Source organism: Oxyura jamaicensis, chromosome 9 (assembly GCF_011077185.1).
Source record: "Oxyura jamaicensis isolate SHBP4307 breed ruddy duck chromosome 9, BPBGC_Ojam_1.0, whole genome shotgun sequence".
NCBI lineage: Eukaryota > Metazoa > Chordata > Aves > Anseriformes > Anatidae > Oxyura > Oxyura jamaicensis.
The window spans coordinates 15371397-15395423 of NC_048901.1; the positions used below are offsets into that span (position 1 = coordinate 15371397).

At 49.7% G+C, this 24027-nt stretch overlaps 1 protein-coding gene across 7 annotated transcripts in view; it reads right to left on the reverse strand.

Moving 5' to 3' along the window:
* LPP (LIM domain containing preferred translocation partner in lipoma) overlaps nucleotides 1–24027 on the reverse strand; it is a 312873-nt gene that overhangs the window by 223713 nt on the left and 65133 nt on the right. For 4 of the 7 annotated variants that reach the window (XM_035334161.1, XM_035334163.1, XM_035334166.1 and 1 more), the window contains one exon: nucleotides 12094–12158. The exons of 1 other annotated variant lie outside the window; for it this stretch is intronic. The gene's annotated coding sequence lies outside the window, so the exon portion shown is untranslated. Of the gene's footprint in view, nucleotides 1–12093; nucleotides 12159–12282; nucleotides 12758–12840; nucleotides 13083–24027 lie in introns of those variants that run through there. 2 more of the 7 variants (XM_035334164.1, XM_035334165.1) reach the window with 2 other exon arrangements.

Consider the following 24027-nt stretch of genomic DNA (forward strand, 5'->3'; position numbering starts at 1 on the left):
ATCTCCCAATCCACTCCGTATATCCAGGGCATTTTATTTTGCCATTGGGACAGAGGCGTTTGGTTCTGACGTTGCTGTAATGCCCCCAGCAGTGGTCGCAGGCTGCAGTTGGGTCACCATTGCCTCCTCTCCGCCAGGCTAAGCAAACCCAGCTCCCTCAGCCTTCTTGCAGGCCATGTGTGCTAGGACCCTGACTGTCCCGCAGCCCTCCTCTGGGCTCTCTCCAGCTCTGCAACACCTCACTGCAGCTGGAGGACTCGTGACGGGACAGCAGCCTCGTTGGCACAGAGTAAAGGGGAACAAAAATACCTGCAGATCCCTCCTGCAGTCTGCTGTCCTGGGTTCTCCTGAAGTAACCCAGCACACACTTTGCTTTATTTGCAGTCACAGTGTACAGTGGACTCGTATTTGATCTGGCATTCGCTGTATCCTCCAGGTCCCTTCATCAAAGACAGCACACGGCAGAATAACAGGTATATTTTGAGATCATGCCTAAGCCAAGGGAGCCCCAGACTGTCCATGGGCACCTGGCTAGAAGGAGAAGTTATGAAGTGATGTTAGCCCCCCCGGGGTATTCACAGTAAGCACAAGATGCGGCTGTTTGAGAAGATGGCTGCTCAAAGGGGGATGTTCTGGAACTGGGGGAAATGGATGAAGAGGAACATTACAAAGCGAGGCAAGTGAGCTGACACTCCTGAGGAATTTTTGGAGGAAAGGAGGAACCAAACTCCAAACCTGGAGTTGGCGTTATGCTGCCGCATTTCAGCCACGGCTGGCAGCCCCTTGGGTTCTGTTTTCGGATGCTGCTGGGGCAGGTGGGCCACACAGCTGCTAAGTGCACACAACTCAGTTAATCAAACGTCCTCCAGCAGTTGCTCCTGCCAGCTCGCAGGCAAGGCATGTTCCCCCACCAGTAAGTGGTCGCAAAGCATTTCAGCACGCCTTCGCTGTGTAAAGCACATATTTCTCTTTCAAAGTAACGCAGTTGCCAACACCTTAATCATTCCTCAGGGACCTTCAACCCCACCAGCCCCTTTAAGTGCTTCATTACCTCCAGCAGACTCCTGCAGAGCTCACATCCCAGGTGAGCCGTACAAGCAAGGCTCTGTCAGCTAAGGAAAGCACACGGAGCTGCATGAGACCAGATTCTACAAATCAGGGCTAATGGCTTATCTATCACCACTCGTCGTGCCTGCGAGTCCAGCCTCTTACACTGCAAAATATCCAGGACAAAAAGGAAGACAGCAACAAGAAACCACCTCTGAGATTAAAATTATTTCAGGTTTCTTTTCATGATATCTTACGGGAGAGAAGACTCCTTCCCCTCTTGATGGACTCTCTAAGGTGCTACGGGGACCAGCCAAATCATGTAGCTGAGGCACCTGAGTTGTGTGCACATCCCCAATGCTTTCTTGCTTTTGAGTTAGAAACTGCTGCCTCAAGTTATAAAAACACCATGTTTTGAAATTGTATTGATATGTTCTTGGCACTGAAAAAAAAACCAACCAACTGCAAATGCAGCCAATAAGGAAACTTGAGCTGCCCTTTGTTTCTGCAGGACTTAAAACACTACGGGGAAAACCTAAGCAACAAAGTAAATTGATCCATGGAAAGATGCAGTCTGTTAGGATGGGTACACGGTCTGTGTTTTGAAGCTAGCGTGAGCATACGAAGGCATAACCAGTGCTCTGAAGTTCCTAGGCTGCTGCCATCAGGTTCCTGGAGATGGCACTGCTGGAGACATCCCCCCAAGGAATCACGTCCAAGGCACGTCCCTCCTCAAAGCAAGCAGCCTCAGAGCCACTCTTCATGAAGCAGCCACCAGGGACCAGCTTCACCTGCCCTCCTCGCACAAGCACAGCCAGCTGTGCCCTCTCTGAATTCCATCGCCCTCCTGATTTCCAGTTGAAGCTATGACCCAAAGGCTCCAGATGATAGAGGAAGGTTATTTAATCCTGCAGGGAACACACATGCATGCACACAGACATGCACACACATGTGCATATCACTTCTTCTCTTTTTTTTTCCCCCGATGCTACATCTTTTGCCCAGGAAAGTGGGAAAGGAGAGAAACCAACAGTTGCTCACATGGATCAACACTTCCAGGCTCTCTCTTTTGCAGCTCATCTCACTCATACTTGTGGTTTTAACATGTGATTCACATTAGGCCCCTCTGCTCGCCATTTGATGGTTCTGCTAAACAGATGTGAACTTGTTTAGTCACAGAGCCTGCTCCTTACACTGCCTCTTTGTAAAACAGATGGGCTTTTTTTTTTTTCCCCGTTCACCAATATTCAGATAACGATCACTTCCCATGCACAGGTTTGCCTGATGATTTTGTACGACAAGGTACAACATGTGAGCACAAACACGATCTCACACAAGCTCTCTCCAGCAGCCAGGACACACCGCAGGACACGATGTTACTGACGGACAATGCCAAACCCCAACACCAGCGACATCTCGAGAAGCCCAGGACCCCAAGGATCTCCGAGTCCACTCCCATAACCTGAGGGAACTGAGTGATGCACAACAAACCTAGAAGGGTCCAGAAGACACAACTCCACCACGCGCCCACCTCAAAGCACGTCTCCCCACGTGAAAGCTCCGGTGGAAGAGAGAGCTGAAGGGTAAGCTCCCACAACATTCATGGGGACATGAAACCATGCGCATCTCCTGGGACTCCTCAGCATGGGGAAATAGCCTGGAAAAGCTATTCGCTCCCTGTGTGGGCATTCTTCTCTCTGCTCTGAGAGGGCCTTTGGCAATGGATGAAGCAGAACTGCACAAAGGCCCTCTCAGAGCAGAATAAGGCTGCCCACATGAGAAGTGCGCTCGGAATAGCTATTGCACTTTAAATTCACACCCTGGCTTTGTTTCGCAATACAGAAAGGCCCTAGGCTTCAGATTCAATTTCAGCCCGTATTATCAATAGCTGAGGACTGCTTCCATCTGAGGGTAGGACGTAGCCTATACGAGAGGCCAAAGTATGATTAGAGGGGAGAAGGATGAAATCCACAATTCCTTTGTGCTGTCCTGTATGTGGATGTGCCTCTGTATCGGTTTAATAACCCAACGCTGATGACTTCATCCCAGCAAATGGCCTTGCTCTGGGGGTAAATGATCTCTGCTTCACCACAGAAACCAAGCACAGGATGTGTATACATGGCACACACAAATGTCATGCCCCCACCTGTGCAAGGATCTAATTCCTTTCCAGAAGCTGCAGTCCTGCCCCTCAGTCACAGCTCTGCCCTCCACGCACTGCCCACCTGTTACACGATGACCTCAGTTTCTACAAGAAGCTACTTAGGACCCGTATAAACTTGCCTGGGGGGGGGGGGGAATAAAAGACATACAAAAAGCCGTAAACACGGTCATATTAAAATTTGGGTTATCTGGAGAATGAGACTCCAGGTTTCAGAAGGGAAGCAAAAGGGGGATTGTCTGCTTGAAAGGCACCCAGGACACAGACCCTAAAAGCCCCCCCTCTGGGCCCGAACTCTCACCATTTACAAGAGCAAGAAGTATACATGCCTTTATTTTTTGTGCGATGGGCTTACAATAAAGCACATTAAAAGGCCAGAAGATATTAGGCAGTAAAATTTCCCAATAAGAGAAGACCGGGACTGAGAAGGACGGCTGAGTCCTTGCAGGAGGACAGGCACTTCAGCTACAAAGCACCTCACGAGGAGCAATTTTCCTTCCTGTTAATGATCGTGCCGTCCAAATATTCCGCCTATGGATCATACGGCAGCATGTCACTTCTGTGCATCTTAAGAAAAAACAACAAAGCAAACCACTGCGAAAGAGAGACTTTCAGAAGCATAAAGCAAATTTATGTGTCCAATTCCCGGAGGCCGGTTTCCTAACCTTCATTATGAGCCCTCAATAACTTTCTCTGAGAAACAAAGCAACGCGCTCCTTTTACTCCATTCAAGCAAAACCAAATTCCCCCAGCTTTGCCCCACCTGCTCCTCACCCCGAGGCCGGTGCTCCGGCCGGGACAGCACCGGTGCTGCACCGAGGCTGAGCGTGGCATCCTCCGAGGTGCCACCCGGCCACCTCCTGCATCCTCCCTTCCTCATCAGCACCTCCCTTCCTACACGCTGGGGAGGAGTTTCAGCCCTTTCCTTATGACACTTGGAGCTACGAGACGAGCAGAGCTCTGCAAGTGCCATCCTGCCACACGTACGGAGCTGAAAAGCATCTAAAAAGCAAAGGAGGGAATACGCGTGCTCAGTGCGGGGTTAAAGCTAACGGGGAGCGGAGCTATCCCAGCTGGCGAAGGCTCGTGATGGATAGCAGTGAGATGTTCTGAAGAAAATTAAGAAAACATTTTGAACGCCCTCCTAAAAGGGAACAAATAGGTCCAACACTCCAACAGAAGGGGATTTTTTGCATCTCTGAGTGATAGTGCTTTGCTTTTATGGCCTGCGGCTGCTTGGAAAATTCAAAGCTATTTCTCTGAAGAATTCACTTGGACAAGCTTTATGGCTTTGATCAGTTAACTATTTTTTAATGCTAATCTACCCCAGTGATATTTGTCCTCCTTTTCCCCATGTGCACAGAAGCACAGATGCAGACAAATACTACACAAAAGCAAACATTACCCAGATGAACAGACAGGAACGATCACATCCAGAGCCGATAACCCCACACCAACTTGGTTCTGTCGTATTCTTTTCTCATCTAGCAGCCCAAGATCCTTTTGCCCAATATGACCTGCTAATGGAAATCTGGGAATCAAATTTGGTGGCCAGCAGGCACAATGGACATGCAGTGATCTGGCCACAACCATTCTCACTCACGTTAAAAAATAAAAATTGTGTCGCCTAAAAGCAGCAACGAGACATGTGGCTGCAAGGCCTTGCTTCGTTAACAGAGACGCTGCAAGCAGCCCAAGTGAAGCCCCATCCTCCAGATGAACAAATAAAGGTGCAGATGCAATGATTTGCTTAAGTGTATGGAGCAAAGATATAAACCGAACCGAGAACAGGACTGGAGCTACCTGACACCCGTCATCCTCCTGGAATTGCTCTGACCTTCCCTGCAGTCTCAGGCTTACACCCTGAGCACGCTGCTTAGCAAACTCCATTTACAGCCTCAGCACACGAACTTGCCTCCCCGTTCAGAGCACCGAATACTGGAGATTGGCCCAACTGTGTACCAGGAACACGCCGAGTACATCAGCCCATGTGCAATTGCCTGCCCCATTAGCTGTATCACTGTGCCCTCCTGTGCCATACAGAGCAGCCATTACACCCCAAAAAGCAGGGTGAGGAACAGCCCCTGCTGTGCAGTACCTCTGCTCTTCAAGTTGCTATCTAACTTTGCTTTCTGTCGTTGGGTAACAGATTCAGGCAGCATTTCCTGGCAGAGAATTACACAGGCTGATTACCCTCTGCGGAAAAGTGAAAAAATCCTGGAAGCAATTTTCTGTCTCAATTGTTCCCAGAGCACAGGAACAATCTTTTCGCCCTCTTCCTATTTTCTGCTCAATGCCGTCCGGGCTCGGCGTGCAGAATTCATCACGCTGCTGCCTCAGGTCCGGGTCCTGCAGACACTTACCCAGGTGACACTTTGCACATGAGCAGTCCTAAAGACTTCCACCTGCACCCGCCATGAATTTGGCCGCAAAGTCTTTAGAAGTCATAAAGAATGGACGGAGGTAGGTGTGAAACTCAGAGCACCCAAGAAGTGCTCAGTCCTAGGTAGGCCCAGGCTTACCTCCACGGCACGGCACAGACAAGCAACGTGTTTGCGACAGCCTTTTCTTAACCTAGCTCTTTTAAAAGTCATGAGTACATTTTTAAAGACAGTCATGGAAGAGCAGCTTGAACTGAGAACCATGAATCTCAGGTAGAGCGCACAGAAGGAGGAGCATTTTCTCAAATGGAAAATGTCATTGCCATGAAAAAAAACACACGTATGCTTTATGCAGGGAAAGCAAACAAAAACCCAACAACTTTTTTAGACAAAAATCTAAAAGTCTATGGCTGTCCATCAGGGTGTGAAAGAAACCATACAAAAATAAATAAATAAATAAATAAATAAAAGTCTTTTTTTTTTTTTTTTTTTTTAAACCAACTCAACTAAAAAACCACCCTACGCACCCCAGGAGGCAGCACGATGCTGTGCTCTGCTCCTGCATCCAGGTGCCTCGGGGAGTGCCAGGCTTCACGACCCAAGGAGCTGAAATTTGGCAAAAGATCGTCCCACAAGCAGGGGAGAGGACCGGGGACTGAGCACCAACCTGCACCTCTCCGGCATGCTGCAGCAGGGGCTCCGAACACATATTTTTTAGCATCTTGACAACAAATACATTCTATACATGTACACACCCCCACTCTGAATGATTCAATCAAAACCTTATTGTCCAACCAGAAGTGTTTGGACAGAAAATGCTCTATTTGCCCTCATCAACTGGGCTTAAACATCAGTCAAAATATTTTCTTGAATTGACACCGCTGGTCCGGGAGCGGACGAACAAACTCTTTGGATAATTTGCCTCCAAAGGCAGGTACTGACCTTTCCGGTGCATTATTATTTCTTCTTTAAATAAAGCTAACTTTAAAAAGATTGTTACTTTTCTGCTGATGCTGCCGGGAGAGGGGGAGCAAACAGGGCTGCGTGCCCGCTACACAATCTCGTGGCCGATCTTAATATCGCTTAACTTTCAGATGAGGAATTTGGTAGTAAACAACCTTTTCGTTGTACACAAACATTTTTAATTTCATGCCCTGCTAATCATACATCTGTTAGAGCTCCTTCTCCATCCATTGCTGTAACGATAATAAAAGAAAAGTCATCACGCTAAGAAGGTGGTTTGTCTGAAACGAAAATTGAATAATAATCGATTTTCCTCAGCGGGATGAGGGAAGGCATCGAGCAGCACAACTTGCCTGGTGAGGCTGACAGAGGTGCGGTTTTGGAAGTGACACCTTAACATTTGTCCTGCCGGTGGCTCCCAGGGCCACCAGCCTCGGTGGTGGCAGCCCCACCACCCCCCCGCCGGGTGGATCGCAGCAGCCCCGGTTCATGGGCACTTTGTCACCACTCATGTTTGTTTAAGAGCCTTTTCTGAACTGCTGATACATCATTTTTGCCTTTTTAAGGCTCCTCCTATTCTCATAGCCGTGCCAGGCCAACTCCAGATGAGAAATGCTGTGCTTGGAGGAGTCACACAATGAAAAAGCGACGGGAATCCACCTGATGCCCAGGGCGAGGCGACCCAAAGACACGGGCAGAGGTTCGGGGCTCTGCTACATCCGAGATGCCTCCCCAGGCTCCAGTCCTCGTATCAGTGTCCCGTACGCCTCTCCTTCCAGAGGCTGTTCTCTAAAGCATTGTTATCTACATAAGCTCCCCCTCATCTTCATCGAGAAGCACAGTTGTTTGAGTAATCCAGCACTAAGGAGATTCCCCCGGGTTAACTAGTACCAATTAATTACTCCCATTTTGCAGATAAGCACACAAAGGAACACCAGAGAGCTCTGAGCGCCCCGGTCTTCATTTACAGAGCAGAGTTCATGGCACAAACACGCTGACCTGGCTCAGGGGTCAGAGTAACCAAAGCCCCGGCGAGAGGAACCTGGGATCCCCAGCCCCTGCCTCCTCCTCCTGCGGGAACATCACCAGCCTGCCCCGCACAGCCCCCACTGCAGGGCACAAAGCCCGTGAGGCCAAGCAGGATTTTGCTTGGCCCTTCATGCTGAAGCTATGTATGTAATAGGTATATAAATGCCGGGCAGCGATCCCCCGGCTGGCACTGGGAAAGGCACAGTGAATCCCAAAGCAAGGCTCGCTCTGCGCACCCACAGCATTTTATTTCGTTCTCCACTGCCACCCTCCACGTGCACGTTACAGCCACATATATCGAAACCGGAGCATCCCAGCCTCCCAGCCACAGGGGGCTCGGGGCAAAGACTGGGGGAATGCGGTGAAGGTGATCCTAACCCGCCTCCACCACCTGTAAGACTAGGTGACCACGATCAGCAGCAGGACGGGCACTGATACCTCGCGTCTGTACAATACAAAAGCATTCAGCTCCGGGCTTTTCAGACCTCTAATCAAAGTGCATTCAGTCAAACAACGCTACCAGAATTATCAGCGTAAACGGAGGGGAAGGAATAAAAAAAGACTTTGTTGAGGAAAAGTACTCCGAGACACATTTGATGTAATAGTCATATGATTAACAAACTGTCATATCAAAGTTTTCTGCGAAGTAGGAACACTCTGACAGTTCATATTTTAAAAACTGACATTTTGATTCATTACTGTAAATAGCACTCTGTATTAAATATTGTGACAAGGCATACAGGGTATTTTTTGAGCTCTGTAACATTTAGGAAGTACTGGATTTAAAAAAAAAAAAAAAAAAAAAAAAACCACGTATAATATCAAAAGCAGTTAAAGCAGAACTCCAAGACGGCTTCTGGAGGAGAGGATCGTGATTTCTGAAATAACCTACTTCCTCGCCGTCAGCTTGAGCACTGCTGGGAACTTTGGCCCACAAGGATCTTAATGCACTGTTTGCATAATAAAACAGGGAATTGTCTCACGGAACAGAAGAGCTATAAGGAAAGTGGCTACATTAAATAATGTAAAATTACTCAGCAGCAGATCATCCTGGAGCTGGCGTAAGGGGAAGAACGCTAAAAGGTGCTGAATTGCCACTCAGGATATCTGAGAGTGCAGCATCACAATGAAAACAAAGTGATGTCCAAATGAGTGCCCACATGGGCATCTCGCTTATCCCTTACACTCCAACCGTGTTTTGCCCATCGCAGGCAGAGGTGAGAGGGAAGGGCTGCCCAGAGGGAGCTGTCGAGGACTTTTTCTTGCATGGGACCGCAGGAGGGCAACCCCAGCCGTAGGGATGCTGTGAGCCACCAGCACCGCCCTGCCAAACCAGACCATCTCACACCTTTCATCCACCCGCGAGCCTCTCTCAGCTCATGGGGCCCTTCCCTGACTCAGCAGCACGGCAGCAGACAGGACCGGGCCCATAAGCAATGCAAATGGTTTGCATTTCCTCAAAAGCTGTGCACATGACAGAGAAATTAAAAACAAAGCCCCAGCTAGCAAAGAAAGGCCTGACAAAGCGGCAGGAGAAAACCCGAGGCTGCCTGGCCTGTTTGCAAGATGCTCAGGTGTTATTAGGACCGCAGTCAAGGGCTTTAGGAAGAAAAATGGTTCCCATTACCATTACTTACAGCCAGCTGCAAGTGGAGCTCTGGGCTCAGTCTACTGTGAGAGAATGGATATGCTGCCACAGACACGAGCAGCGAGCCCGGCCCGGGACATGGTGAGGCAGTCACGCACCCTGAAGATGGATCACAATGCTATTTCCACGTGGGTCTGATCCAACACAGCCTGCGTTTCCCTAGGAGCAGCTCCATACCACTCATATGCTGGAAATCTTGTGGATGGGTTTGCATGCCAGCAAGTGTGGCAGTAGTAGTGGTCTAGCCAGACATCCAAAGCATATTGGCACCGCTATAATTTGTCCATTCACCAATATGTTTTCCTAAAAACGCCCATATGCTTTTCCTGCAGTTCCCATATGCTTTTGCAAAGAGAAACAAAAACATTTTGTTAGTTGTGAGCGATTGATCGCTGCATATTTCACAGAAGTCAAATAGAAAAACAACAACAAAAAAGCAGTCAGCTGCTTCCCCCTCCCTTTCCTCCCTGCTCACGGAGGGAACTGTGAAGAGCAGGAAAAATTCAGCCCACAGCAAAATACACACACAGCTCATTTTTTGCTCTGCAAGATATTCTAGGAATTACAGGAGGAATCTTCATTAAAAACAAGCTATCAAAGATCTGGCAGCCGGTGGCATTCCAGGCAGTAATTCAGCGTTGGGTGTTTGTCTACATGTTTGGTGCTAGCTCGGGTCCTCAGGAAGGAGCAGCGGCCGTCGGGTAACGCAGCCCACAGGAATCCAGGCTCCTGGAGAAGCACGTTAACCGCACCTGGAGGATGCTGCCACGAAGAGGTTACAGCCTTCCTGATGCGCAGGACAGCTAATTTGAAGCCAAATCTATCACAGCAAACCCCCTGCCACGTGCAAGGCTTCCTAGGGAGGCACCGGGCTGCTGTTACAAATCCCAAAGCAGCGAGTGTGTGCACGGAGTGGGCAGACTGCTGGGTTCAGCCAGGAGCACGTGTGTGGGTGTGCAAGCATGCGGGCGTCAAGGCTGGAGCATGTGGGAACCGCGGCTTTTCAGTCGGAGACTCATTAAGAAATGCAGCAGAGCCGGAGCCAATGTTCAAAGAGGAGCAGTGTGAAACATTTCTCTGGAGAAAGATTAGTGCATGTCCTTCTTTACACAAATAAAATTAAAGAGAGAAGCATAATATGGACAAATCAATTAACTTCAGAAAAGCCAAGGGCACCAAACACAACAGCAGAGGAGATGGGAAGAGCTTCGTTACAGGGACACTGAAGCAGCGCACAGCCTTTCTTCCTTGGAATTCAGCTACTGCTGCACAAAGTCCTGGTTCCAGCCCTGTGCTCCTCCACCGTTACTGGAACGTAAGTGGAGTTACTGTACTGTTACTGGAGTGTGAGGCCGGCCTTCTGCACGGGACACCCCCCGCTGTGTGCACCCTCCTACCAGCACGAGGACTTCCAGTGGTGCAGGCCAACATTCTCCAGTTCTCCAGCAAATTTAATCAGAAATGTTCTTCCCAAAGTTTGGGTTTCCTTACCACGATCTAATCTCACACAAATGGCCTAATGAGAGACCAGGTACAATAGGGCAAGAGCCCAATTTTCCCACCAGAAAAAAAAAGCTGAAAAAACAGTCAAGAGAAGAGAAATCAATCTCTTGCACAAGGCACGCAGTAAAAAATAATAAATTTGTCAGAGACAGCTTGCTTGGCAAGATACATTTCATGATATGCTTTTGTCCTGAGAGGAGCTGTGAGCACCTAACCATCTGACTTCCCGATTCACCAATATATTGAAGCCGTTGCTTAAGCTTTCAGCAGAAAGCAAAAAAAAATACCATCTCATTTAGTCAACAGCCTACAAGGGTGGGCTTCTCCCTAGGTTTCATATTTACAGCAATACATTGGAACAGTCTATTAGGCTTAGCCAGGGAAGCTGCCACAGAAGGAGCGAAACGAAGAGAAGTGCTGCCATTAATCTTTGATAACCCAGCAAATGGGAAGACCAGGCCTTGAACCAAATTCTACTCTCTTGCTATTAATCTCCCATCCTCTACTTATTAATCCCTTGTCTGTCTTTCTCCTTCAACGTTTATTAATGCCCCCAACCGTTTGCAGTAAACAGGACGCTGAAACCTCATCTCTAGCCAGCCATAATTCACCAGCCAGAAAGAAAAGCGACAGAAAAACAAGAGGGTAAAAAGGAGGAAAGGAAGGATGAGGATTGCCTTACTGAAATGGCAGAACCAGTGCACTTCTATTCAGTGACACAGGAGGGTAAAGAAGCACTCCCAATTTCTGCATGCCACACAGACATCCCACAGATCTCAAGCCGGATCTGTGGCTCCACTAGTCCACACAGGGTAGCTGGGTGTAGTGGCCCGTGTCCAGCAGCAGCCTCTGACATGAAAATAACCCCGTCAGCAAACCAGAGCACGAAGGCCAGTGCTGCGTATAAACAGCACAATCAAAAGGGATGACGAGGCCAAAGCTACCAGCCAACCCTGTCCATTTACTATCCCCTTCTCCATGGGGCTGCTCGCCGCTTTCTCCCCCCAGCTGCCATCACCTTGTAGCATCTCTAACACCTCGTTTGCCTCCTGGGATGTTTCAGCTGACGGAGGCCTGAGGACAGACCCACTGCCATGACACCACTCCTTTTTAGCAACCTCACCTGAGGGCTCCCCCTCGCTACAGTTCGGTCATCGTGGGTCTGGACCTGGACCCAGAAATAATAAAAACCATGCTGAGTCTCCTGAGGTGCCCTGGCCTCCACCACCACGGGCTCTGGAGAAACGCCTCCATTTGCTGAAGGACCAAATTACACTTTGCAAAAAAGCCGCCCTGGGGTCTGCAGGCTTTGTCCAAACTCAGCTGTTTGCCAAAGCCCCACGAGCTGATGCGCTCCTCACCTGGAAGCCAGGCAGCCCCGTCAGGCCCCGGGACAGACGCAGGGACAGGCTCTTCTGAGGCACCTCTGCGGACGGAAACGGAAAGGGCAGAATTAACCTTTTTGCTCTCAGTGAAAGCAGAAAGTAAATCAAGCTGCCTGTGACACCCCACAGAGAAAACAGCCCTAAAAGGGCCTGTAGGCCCGCTACCTTCCCTCGCAGGGCAGATCACGACTATTTTTCCTCTGATCCAGCTGCTGTGTCAGCCTGGCCCTGCTTTGCTCCATGTAAGGGCTTTTCACACGTCGGCAAGGCAGATTAAATCTGAGCGAGCATCAGAGCGACTGAGGTTTATTTGAGAGAGGAGCTGCTTGTTTTAAATCAACGCGGAGCTGGTGAAAGGCACTGACGTAAGGGCTCTAGGTAACAAAGCCTCTTTCAAAGCCCGACCAGACACCCTCCTGCCTCTCGTGCTTAAAGGGCCTCTTCTTCCCGAGCCTCCTTCTCCGCTAGGGCTGCAGTGAGGCACCCCGCGGTGCTGGGTAGGCATGTGAGCAGCAAGAAGCAGCGAAGCCGAGATGGGATGCGTTGCACACACATCACTTGGGGAAAAAAACAAGCGGCAGGGTGGGACGGTCCGAGTCCCATCTCCACCTCCAGCCCTGGCTTCCTTTGGGTGCCTCCAAAGATGCCTAGCAGAAAAAAATAAAAATGAAGTCGGGTTTTCGAAGTAACCACAGGCTGCTTTTAACCAGCAGCCTTTCATACTTGCAGCTTATTGATATCTGAGCCTCCTCTTGTGTTTTCCATTTCCTTTCATCTCAGTGCCGGGGAAGAAATAAGCAGGCACAAAATACCAGCGAGGCCCTGCTCACCTCCACCTGCCCCAGCCCACCCCATCACTGGGGTCAGAGGATTCCCAGTCACCTCCAGCTTCTACCCACATCCTTCCCCTGCATGCCTGAAATTAATTATCTCTTAACAAACGCGGCCGAGATTAACTAATGAGTTAAAAGATCATTAAGGGCAGGGAGGAGAGGGTAGGGAGGAGGAAAGCCCACCACTGGTGTCCTTGCCTAGGAGGACCGGGTCTGGCAGGGCAGCTGCTTCACCCTCCTGCCCCAGGTGGAGGAAGGGGAGCACAGGGAAGGAGAACTGCAGAGGTTGCTTCAGACCCTCACCGAAGCACAAGAAGCCCGGAGAAATTTCCCAAGGATCTGCCTGCTCTGACGCTGGATATTCCTTTCATATTTGCCATGACAAATAATTCATGTTAACATTTTTTTGAGCACTGTAAGCCCCGTATCGAGTAACAGCAGAGACAGACAGGTGTCCCGACCACAGAGGAGGCAGCCTATGCCAACAGTTTGGAATTTATTATTATTGTTATTTTTTAAAGGGGGAAACAAATCCCACGGATTATTCTGTGCATGATACATTTTCTGCTCCCCGTTTGATGTCGCTTTCAGACTGAGGACTTCAAATAGCTAATGCTAACCTATGCCTCCAGCCTATTTGAAACTCATGCCCCTTGTGTGACCAGCCGTGAATGCATGGTGAATCACTTCTGCCACACACGGAGGGGGCGAGGAGCGGTGGTCCGTGCCTCCCGGGCACTGCACGGATGTGAACGCAATGGGGGAAAGGAGACAGCAGCCCCCTCTGCATCGGCGCCTGGGAATTCAGTACTACCAGCTTTGTATCTCCGGGGCTGGAAAGCTCGAGCTGCAGCTCAGCAGCCCAACCACGAGCAGTGAGACGAGAGAAGAAGGGAACTGCTGGCGTTTTCTGCAGAGCACACACATACAACCTGCACAGGCTGCACTTCCACTCTCCCTGCCTGCCTCTGGGAGATGCTTAAGAGAAGCTGCATTTTAATTACTAGTCCTAATCAAGGGAATCTAATCTTGACAGCGAGGGAGAGAGAGCTAACCCAAAGTTACAGACATGGGGGTATGTGGGTCCCAGCTCTTTGCTTCTCTGCTGACATTAGGGCTTCCAGGAATTAAATCAGAACCCCACTTACCTTCGCAGAGGTTGCAATTTGCATCTAAAGCGCTGCCCAAACCTCAGTTGTAATAACCAGATAGAGCTCCTCCGAAATCAATGGAGTTACTCCGATTCTGTCTGGTTACAGATCTGCAGACCAATAAACATTTAAGCTCTTCCAACCTGCAGCTAAATATCTTCTAATAGAAGGCCATTATCTTTGTCAGATTGATTTGGACACCTTGTTTAAAGCGTGCTTGAAGACTCATTAGAATCTTTGGGGTTTGGTAGCTGTATTTTAAGAATAAGCCCCAGCAGCAATTAACCGCTTGAATACAGCAGATTAACAGTTTACAGACAAAGCTGGAGTGGAGACAGAACTTCACTTTCTGCTTTTCATTGGGAAATTGGTAAAATCGAGGAAACAAATAAAATGCAGAAAAATGAAAGTGAGCTGTGCGCACACCGAAAAATCATCTGCGTTATTTTATTTGGCAGACATTGAATTAAAAAGAAACACGGGGATAAGAGAGGCAAAATCATGACAGAGAAACCCAGTCCTCTCCTCCTTTGAAGCCTTACTAAATTACGGCACACACAGAAGACGATGCTCACCCCAGGAAACGCAGATGTGCATCCTTGGCTGCCTCTGGCACTAACAGCTGGGCTCAGGTTGGGCTCCTCTCCTTTGAGCCTTCCCAGACCCCCTGTCACAAAGCCTCCCAGCACTGAGCTCACAATGGCCAGGCTCCCTGGCAGCAGAGATGCTACCAACATGTTACCAACACTTTTTACAGCTCTCTGTCCAAGGGTGGGTGCTACTGACATTGCCACGTCCTGAAGAAAAAGAAATGCAACCCCCTCTTAGCCTTTCACTCAGTGAGTCAGCGCCGTGAGCGAGGAGGCAGCGCTGCCCTGGGAGCGACCGGGCTGCTCCACTGGGGCAGGATGGTGGCAGATGGGATCCTCCTGTCCCAGCTGGGCTGGAATGTCACCACGCTTGTGGGTATGGCTGTGGCACCTGCACCGTGCTCCCAAATCACACGTGCCTGCCCTGACCACAGCTCTCTGCTGGCTCCAAGGGGAAAGGGCAGAGAGCAGCACAACCGCCCCGGGCATCCAGCACAGGGCACGCACCAGTCTGGGCATCAGCGTGTGGGCAGCGGTGGTGGGGACAGGGTCATGCACGGGCCCACGGGTGCATTCCGTCATGTTCCCTCTTGCTGTTTCAGATCTGGATGCAGCCTTAAAAACCCACAGTGCCAGGCACGTAACCAACGCGCTGCTCCAGCTCCAGGTTGAGCTCAGTTTTGCCAGTAAAACGGGAAAGGACAAAAATAAATGAAAACAACACCAACAAATCAGTAGTAGTAGCATTTTGTTAACATCAAACAAGCTCGAAAGCCCCAGCAAATCAAAGACAAAACAGAACAGGGGATATGGAGAAACACTCTCAGTCTCTGCTATTGCTTCGAGAGAGCAGGGAGCAGCCACGGCCGAAGCTCGGGTAGCTCAGGTGCTGGAAGCAAGACCCCATGCACGGAGGTACAGTGCTCCTGCACCGACGTGCTCCTGCACCACGACAGCAGCTCACGGGGGGGATGAGCAGGGTGCTCGGACAGGCTGCCTCTCGCACTGCAGCCCAGCAGCCGAGCCGTGAGGACCCCGTGCAGACGAGCACGCCGGGTGCCAGCCCCGTGCCCCAGCAGAATGGATGCTCCTGGTGCTCCCACCGCAGTGTCGGGTACCTCCAACGAGGGTCCCTTCCCACCCGGCACGGCTCCCTGCTGCCACGCAGGAGCTTCCCAGACAGACCACAGAGAAAGTCAGGCGCAGCTCAAATAAGCACCTGGATCTACAAACAACAGATTAAATTCTCAAGCTACAAAAGTATGTTTTAGCAAAAGTGCAATTGAACTCCATGTACTTGTTACATTTCTAAATATACTCCGGTTGTCAAGACAACAAAGAGACTGATGGATCTCTAAAGTGTACTGTATCTATTTAATTGTCAGCATTTCAAACTGACTCGAGGAGGGAAAAAAAATGCTGCGTGATAGGTCTAATCGTCATGGTTACCACTGGCTAACCCCATAATAAAAATATATATATTCTAGCTGAATGTGCCAAGCCATGTGAGGAGCAGATGGGAGACATTCTCATTACTGCGACAGCCTCCACTGGAAAACTAAACTTGAGGAAGGATGCGAGAGACTTTACAGAGATCTCAGACACAACAGACGCCGTGGGCTGCATCTTCCCAGGCGTTTGGCAGCAGCCGCTCGGGCTTTTCCGCCGCGCTTCTTCGCCCCTCGCGAGCTGGGGCAACCCACGGGGCTGGGGCTCCCCAACTCGCCGGCGTTCCTGCCTGGGGAATCTCATCCCTCTCTGTAAAAAGCCTGGGATGCGAGCTGTTACTCCTTAAAAGCCTCTGACAAAACTCAACGTGCAACCGCCGGGTGTTTGCGCTCCCACCCTCGCCTGCTTCTCTCCTCCCTGCGGGCAGCCCACGGGCATCACTCCGGCAGGAGGCTGCTGCAGCCCAGCCCTGCTGCTCTAACGCCGTGAACAGCTCGAACAAGAGCCATGTCCTGCCTTGGAAAAGGGCCACAAGCAGCAAGAAGCTTCCAGCCACCGCTGCAGGTAGCACTGCACCAGCCTGAGGTCGGGCTGGGCATTTTCATGCACCCCTGCCAGCCTCTGCACCCGATGTGATGAGCACAATCCAGCACCGCCATCCACGTGCGGTCCCTCCTGGATGAGATGCTTTCCAAGAAAAGCCTCAAACACCAACTTTTTACATGGAAGACCTCCACAACAGTGTCTGAGGTATCTACCTGGGTATGAAATGATTGTAAAACCCAGGCTTTCCTTCTCTGAGCAAGACTCATCCGACCGCACTCGTTTCTCACCGTGCCTTCATCGAGCTGAAACTTAACTTGTAAGGGGAAGGCAGAGATCTGGGCACGAGGGGCAATGGGAACCGCCTCACGTTCACCTGACCAGCACTGAGGTCAGTGAACGACCAGGTTTCCAATTCGCCTGAAGCTTCCCCAACGTTTATTTGACAGTGAGCACGTCAGAGTTGAATCACCCTTAAAAGTCTCCCCCGTGACGCTCAGCTCCCTCACGCAGATAAAAGCTCTGCATCTCCGCCGTCAGACGCTCCCATGGAAATCGTAGGGCAGCGCCTAAATCCATCTCCGGGAGAGAGCCACAGAATAAAATCCGATCTGGTTGGGAACCACTATTTAAGACAAACACACTCCTCCCAAGGCCTCTCGAGCGAGGTGTCTGAGGTTGTGCTGTATTCCCTGGAGCTCGCCCTCGCTCACTACCCAGATGAACAATTTCTGAATTCCCGACCCGAGATTCTCGGTGACAGATATCTGGCTTTCGTGCCTACCAATACAGTCACCATGCGGTTCCCCATCACGCGCTGCTTCACAGAGCCCTGTGTGCACGGAGATGGGCAGTGAAAATCAAAACAGAAGTAGCACAGAAGTGTTATTTCCGGGGCTGGTGTGAGAGTTATTGCAGCTACCACTAAGGCTAGGAGCCAAGAAGGAGTCTCAGGCACAAAGAAGTCTTCAAGTCAACAGGACTTGGAGGCGGCTGTTTCCCCAGGTATATGGCTACACCTGGAGGGAAGCAGCACCAGCATTTCGTCCCGAGGTGCCTAAGTACTTCTGAAACTCAACATTTCCCATAAGGAACTTCAAAGAGCTTACAGCCCTTCTGCAGGCTGTACCCAGAGCTTAACTGAGCTGAAATCCCAGACAACCGGGAGCTTAAAATCACGCTCCAAAGCCCTGTTCCGACATCACAGGGGTGCAGGAACCTAGCTTTGGTTTTCCTGTTACAGAAAGTGCTTGCCTAGGGCAGCAGGCTCTCAGCTATGGCTCTGGGACAACTATTACATTCTGTTCTAATAAAGTGCACGCTCTCAGGAGCAAACTCCCCAGGATGACTCCTTTGCTTTGGCACAAATGGACTCATTTGGTTGAGATAAAAGGATGTTCTCTTGCATCACTTTCATTTGATTTTTTTTTTTAAGATAGAGAAACAGTTAATTTTGCTAAATGAGTGCTCTGTTGCCATGACTTCACTGCAGACAAACACAAAGCCATCAAGCTCCTTTTCTCTGGGCGTTGTTTTTTTTCAAACAGGTATTTGATTGCCTGGATTTTCTTCTGTTCCCAACATCTGGATTTCCAGCAACATCCCCCAGCCAGGCAGATCCACAGGGCTATACCTGCTCATTTAGAGAGATTCCTGCACACATTTGTGCCCTCAGAATCCATCTCTGCCAGATGTGCCACCATGCCTTCTGTGACTCCAGCTTGCAGGACACTGCTGCCCACAACAGCAGGCAGCAAATCTTTCCAAAGGAAACCCAAAGTTTGTGGGATTGGTCCCTGAAAGGCAGAATTCCCACCCAGGACTAAAGGATGGCTCCATCCCGCTCACTGGCAAGCCAGACCGCTGCCAGGATTTTGCCCCAGTGTAAAAGCAGAAGCCTCCCACAACTACGAGTCCTTCCCAGTGCCTCAGTTTCGCAGCAGGGGAAGGCTGTGCGTCCATGCCATCTGCCTCTGCAGGGAGCTGCGACATTGGCCGAGTTAATACTCACCAAGTCCACTGGGGATTAAGAATATTATTAGACACGACTGAGGTAGATGCTTTTTTCTTCTTTCTTTCCTTTTTCCTTTTTCTTTTTTTTTTCCCTCTGATGTTTGCATTGAATAGACAGACTAAGCAGAAACAGCATTTGTAGCCTGCAGCCATTATCCTAGCAAATGGCTTATTACAGCACGCAGCCTACCCGCGCACCTCCAGCCTGTCTCACTTAGAGGCAGGTAGGTGGGAGCGCTGCTCATTCCTGAGAACTTTCCTTTTTACCGTCTCTGCCTGATGGAGACTCTCAATAGCCGGCTCACAAGGCAGGGATTAGGATATAAATGCTTCCGTAGAAGCTCGTTGTTTGGTACCTATTTATGACAATCACGGAACAATTAATTGCTTCCTGGCTAAGACTAATTCCCGTCTCTTCCAAAGAGGTGGGGGAGCTGGGGGGGAAGGAATTGTCTCAAGACTTTCGATTTCCTGATGAGTCACAGCAGATCCACTACAACGGGCTCAATACTTCAATCAGGCTGTTTTTTATCAAGGTATATTCAATACGTTACCAAGACGTGCAGCGTGCTATTTTAAGGGCTCATTTCAGGCCCTGGAGGCATAACGCTGCTTCTGAACGTGTGTTTGGCCCTGGACAGGGCAGACTCAGCTCCTGCTCCACCGCCCCTTCCCACACCTCCCCATAACCAGAGATAAACAAACGCTGCAAGAGACAGCGAACGAAGAGCCGTACGCTCGCTGCACTGATTTTCACAACACGCAGCCCTTCAGTAAGTAGCCCTCTCTCCCACTTCATTAGTTCATTCCCTTCCCTTTGGCAATGAAATTACTTATGTGACAGCAGCATCTGACAAGAAGAAAACATTCACAGACTGCGCGGGTTGCAACAAGTCCGCAGCGTCTTGCTTTCTTCGTTCTAGGGCCAAGAATCATACATTTATTTTTCCGCCCCGGGGAGCAACTCGGCATCCCTGTACGAATCCTCAGTTGTCCCCAGTTCCCACGCCACCCACTCACAAGCTCCCAGGCTCCATAAGGCAGGCGGGAGCCACCTTGGCCAACCTCTGAGCAGCAACGCAGGTTTTGGGGACCGCGGCAGGTGCCCTCTGGTCCTCGTTAATTCCTTTAGTTAACGAACTGTTAGATGTAATTTATTGTGCTGATTGGGCAATTGATCCCAGGCGGGTCCTTTGAGTCCACGGCAGGTTGCGTTCTGCCTCAGCCTGACTCCAAATTTATTTTTATTTTAAAAAAAGCATGGCCATGACAATAAATGTGCTCAAGCCCATAACATATGGATGACAAGGACTGGGTACCGCAGGCAGACAGCTGTGCTCTTGCTTTTTGAGTCGCTAGCATGCCATCAAGGACTTCAGCTGCTCTAAGAGCAGCCACTGCCCAGACACCACCTCAAGGCTCCGCTTGAGCTCCTTATTACCAGCGGTTTTCCCCATGGCACAACTGGACGGTGCGAACAGTTTCTGTGCAAGCAGCAGCAGTGCCAGCTTCTGCCCAGCCCATGCTAATTGCGAGCGATTCCAGTTCAGACGCTCTGAAGCCAGAACATATTTCGGTGACATCTAGCCCAGGTCTCATCTGTCACCAGCTCCCCAGCGGCGAACAAACCTGCAATCAGCTATGAAAACTTGTCAATCTCTCCTCCTTCCTCGTCCTTGGAAACACTTCTGTGCAAATTCCAATTTTATGCAGCTCATTTTGATCCTCGCGATGTTTTCAGCCTGACGGTATAATTGGGCTGCCAAAGCAACACAAAGGTGTGGCCACGGATGTCCCACTGAAGTCGATAGATCCTCCAAGCCTTAGCAGCTCCTCAGGTGCTACTTTAAAAGTATCATCACCTCTCCTTGGATCACGTTTATCTAAAAGCCTCAAGGCACCTTAGGGATATTCAACCAGCTTCACAGACGCCGTGAATGCAAACAGCACGTGGTCAAGGACCGTTTCACACAAGGCCAAGCTTGATTTGGAAGACCCAAGGAAGGAAATACGCTGAGCTGTACTTTAAAGCGTGGCAAATCTCCTCGAGTGGGCTCCGTTAGTTAAAGCCACCTTACCTAGAAGGAGAACACTCACACCAATTTTATCAATTCCCATGAAATACACTATCGCCTCAGTTTGGGTGTTCCCAGGACAAGCAGCGACGTTCACTTTGAGCTGCAAGGGACAGAGCAGCACAGCTCTGCGGGCACGGGAATCCACGCCGGGAATTTCAGCGGCTGCTCTCTCTGTTTTACAGTACCTGTGAGAAAGCCCCTGCACCATCCTTGTGCTGCACTAAGCCAGCATCTAATAAGATCCAAAACGCTTGCTGGACTGTGCAGCTCTCTTCTTCAGGCAGCAACCAGCTCCTTTAAAGCAAGTGTGAGGCAGCAGAGGGGATCATGAGCTGATGGCCTCTGCCATGCCATGGGAAAGCACCCGTGGAGCCGCTGCCTCAGGGCGCAGAGCAAGCAAGTTTCTTAAAACTGGTGTTTTGAGTAAAGGGAAGATACAGGACCACATTAACAAAGACGACAAAAAGAACTTCAAAGGAATTCTAAGTTCTCCTTTTTTTGGACAATAGCAAGCATATGGCTCTGACAGCTCAAACAGACAGATTATCAGATTCGGGCTCATCTCGTTTTCTTAAAACGTGTAAGCCCGGGATCCTCCCATGCCAGGCAGTTAAGTTCCCATGCTTTCCCAAAAAGCCACTTGGAAAGTTTCTAAATGCAGAAGGAGAAAAATAATCGAGCTCGGTCCACGCCTGCGTCTCCCTCTCCTCCCATTAGCACATGGGGAGAAGGTTGGCTTGGAGCAATACACCATTTCCATTTGAATATGAATCACTCCTCTGGTGAGAAAACAAAACAGAAGCCCGTTTCACACGAGCCTTATCTAAAGGCATAATGAAAACCGACACATCTAACAGGAGCAATGGAAATAAAGCGCAGCGAAAATACCGGCTTAGACAAACGAACAACAATACGTTCTGTCCCAAAGGGTCCCAAAGCGGTGTACAAGCTCACTGGGGCAGGAACCACTGCAGCTGCCACCGAAACGTTGTCACCTCTGGATAGTACTCGGCCTTGAGCTCACGATGGAGGGAAGAACAGCATCGAGCTGAATCTGAGTGAGAGCACGATCCTTCTGGGGGAACTGGACCACTCTCCTGGAAAGTGGAAGCTGATTTGATTTTGATTCATATAATTCAAAAATGGCATTACGTGGGCTGAGCACCTGAACCCCTGGCACATGCAATGCCATAGGTAGCAGCCCACTGGCTGAAAAAGGATGGAAATGAAACCTGCGTATTCTGGTACTCTCTAGCTTCTCATTCAAAAGGTTACAAAAACAGCAGCGAGGTGGGGGATTAAAATACATGAATCTGCCTGTGGAGTACAAATGAATTTCTTACTGTCCACAGAATGGAGGGAGCAGGATTCCCTGCCCCAGTTCAACTGCTGGCTTCCTGTGGAGTGTAGGGCGAGTCACTTTTCCTCCTCCCCTGTCCTACAAGCACAGCGATACTCCACCACCACTAGGAACAGCCTGGAAGAAGGCAAAGCATTACTATTTAACACTGCTACTGAAAGGCTGGTCTTCACAAAGAGGTGGCGGTGGCCTTTTGTTCCAGCACTGTTCAACAGAGACACAGCTCAAACTCAGGCCCTTTGCATGCTGCCGAAACACAGGCAAACAAGACATTCAGAAATCCTTCAAGAAAGAGGCCCTGAGCAAGCAACCTGCACGTTTCCAGCACTAAATGTTTGCTTCTCCTCCTCGCAGCATCTGGAGGCTTGCGGAGTATTTACCTGCATCTTGGCAACAGCTATTTAAACCTCCAAACTCATCAACAATTCACCTTGACTCAAAGCAATGGTTTTCCTGAGTGCTGGGGAAAGAATGAGCAGAATCATCTTTTTCTTTTTGTTTTTGTTTTTTTAGGGGGGGGCAAATTTCTGATAAAGCTTTTCTGAAAGGAACTTACTTAATCTTTTCCCACGTTGCATTCTGTATACAGTTGCCACTGTAGAAACAAAACAAAACAAAAAACTTTGTGCACAAATGCAAACAAATCAGAGAAGGGTTTGGCCCGCTCTGCCTGAAACAAATGCCAACCTCCTCTTTCACTGGCTCAGCGGCAGCGACACAAAGCCAATACGTTCTTAGCATTTCTGACAGGCTGGCTTTTGGAGGAGTTTGTGCAAGTTTGTCTTCAGTGCCTTGGGACTGCATGACAATTCAAGGGAAAATTCCCTTAAAAGGAACGTGCACGGTGATGCTTCGATGCTACCGAGCTGGTTCCCTGTCAAAGTGACCTCTCTCCAACCATGCAGTCATGTTCTTGCAAGCTGGAGACTCCCCCTCATGCTGGTTTAAATAGAACAAATTCATTTCTTTTTAGTGAGAGGGGGGGAAAAAATCAACAAATCGATAACACAAAAGGAAAGTTACAACAAGCTGAACATGATTTACAGGTAAAGTGAATTGCCAGGGGATTCAGGCAAAGATTCATCGCTGATTCATCAAACAAGTCATTGAGATGTCTAAAGAACAAGCCATCAAGAGAAGTCCCTCTTCCTCTCCTCCTTGTATTATTAGTTACTGTTGGAAGTGACCTTTTCTGCAAATCTCTCGACCATTCTGAAGTGCCGGAGACTTCAGGAAGCGAAAATTAGTTCTTAAAGGAACTAAAATGCTTCAAAAACATTTTATTAAAGGTTGTATCTTGCTTCTCTCTCATCCCTTCCCTTGGGCATTTAGGATGAACTACCCGCTACAAGAAAACAGCCACTGTGCAGCTCTAGCTGAGAACCCCCGTCTCCTTTGCAATGCCCTTCCAGCAGCCAGCCCAGCACAGCAATGACACGGATGCTCATCACGTTGTAGGACCCAAGGGATTGATTGGGAAGCTGCCTGATGCCACCGGAGTGAGCCAGCAGCAAAGCCAGGAGGAGAAGCAAGGAGCCCGGTCCCTCCGCTCTGCCGGCAGCCTCGGGAAGAGCTTATTTGGGGAGCTGGCATCGCCTGCAGCCAGCAGAGATCTCGCCTGGCTCCGGAATCTGCTCAGCCCGGCAGAAGAGTGGGAGGTGCAATTGCTGGCAGGAGCAGGCAGAGCAGCAAAGCTGGTGGAGATCATAAATGAAACAGTGTTGTAAAACACAGAGGTGAGCACAGACCGACACTCACCTTCACGGTTCCCCCACAGACAGGCACGCCACGCTAGACTCTGAAAGCTTTGAAACGCATCCAGCCCTCGCTGTGCTGATCCAGGAACCTCACTCGTATGCGTGTTTGTTCGCACACACAAACATGGCAAGTTTT